The sequence below is a fragment of the Mandrillus leucophaeus genome, unplaced genomic scaffold, assembly GCF_000951045.1.
Source record: "Mandrillus leucophaeus isolate KB7577 unplaced genomic scaffold, Mleu.le_1.0 Scaffold263, whole genome shotgun sequence".
Classification (NCBI taxonomy): domain Eukaryota; kingdom Metazoa; phylum Chordata; class Mammalia; order Primates; family Cercopithecidae; genus Mandrillus; species Mandrillus leucophaeus.
Genome location: NW_012102732.1, coordinates 679,659 through 680,338, shown reverse-complemented (window position 1 = coordinate 680,338; position 680 = coordinate 679,659). Strand labels below are relative to the sequence as shown.

General features: G+C 39.7%; 1 protein-coding gene across 1 annotated transcript in view; it reads right to left on the bottom strand.

The window, feature by feature from the left end:
- The window catches only part of GRIN2A (glutamate receptor, ionotropic, N-methyl D-aspartate 2A), a 438,973-nt gene that overhangs the window by 81,726 nt on the left and 356,567 nt on the right, over positions 1-680 (bottom strand). The gene's annotated exons all lie outside the window — the stretch shown is intronic.

The window sequence follows — 680 nt, the reverse complement described above, 5'->3', positions numbered from 1 at the left end:
AAGAAAAGAAAAGAAAGGAAAAGAAAGGAAGAAAAGAAAGAAAGGGAGAGAAAGAGGGAGACAGAAAAAGAGAGAAAGAGGGAGGGAGGGAGGGAAGGAAGGAAGGAAGGAAGGAAGGAAGGAAGGAAGGAAGGAAGGAAGGAAAGAAAAGAGAAAAAGGAAAAGAAAGAAGGAAAGAAAGGGAGAGAAAGAGAGAGAGGGAGGGAGGGAAAGGAAGGAAGGAAGGAAGGAAAAAAGAAAAAAAGAGAAAGGAAGGAAGGAAGAAAGAAGCAAGCATAGCTATTTTGGAATGGTGAAAAACATGTTTTCTTTTTTATATTTTTAGGTTTTTTCCCCCAAATTATCTAGTAAGTACATATTACTTATGTAATTGACAACAACCACACATCAAACAACATTGATTTGTATGATATACATCATCTCTATATCCATGAAGGTAGGCAGATTTGACAGAACAATTTTTTTAAGTGACACACTCTTGCTCTGTTACCCAGACCGGGTTGCAGTGATGCGATCATGGCTCACTGCAGCCTAGACCTCCTGGCCTCAAGTGATACTCCCACTTTGGCCTTTCAAAGTGCTGGAATTACAGGTGTGAGCCACCATACTCAAGTGGGAAAACATAATTTTGAGTAACAGAAGTGGGTTGTAAATGACACCTGCTTATCAATGCTTTCCTT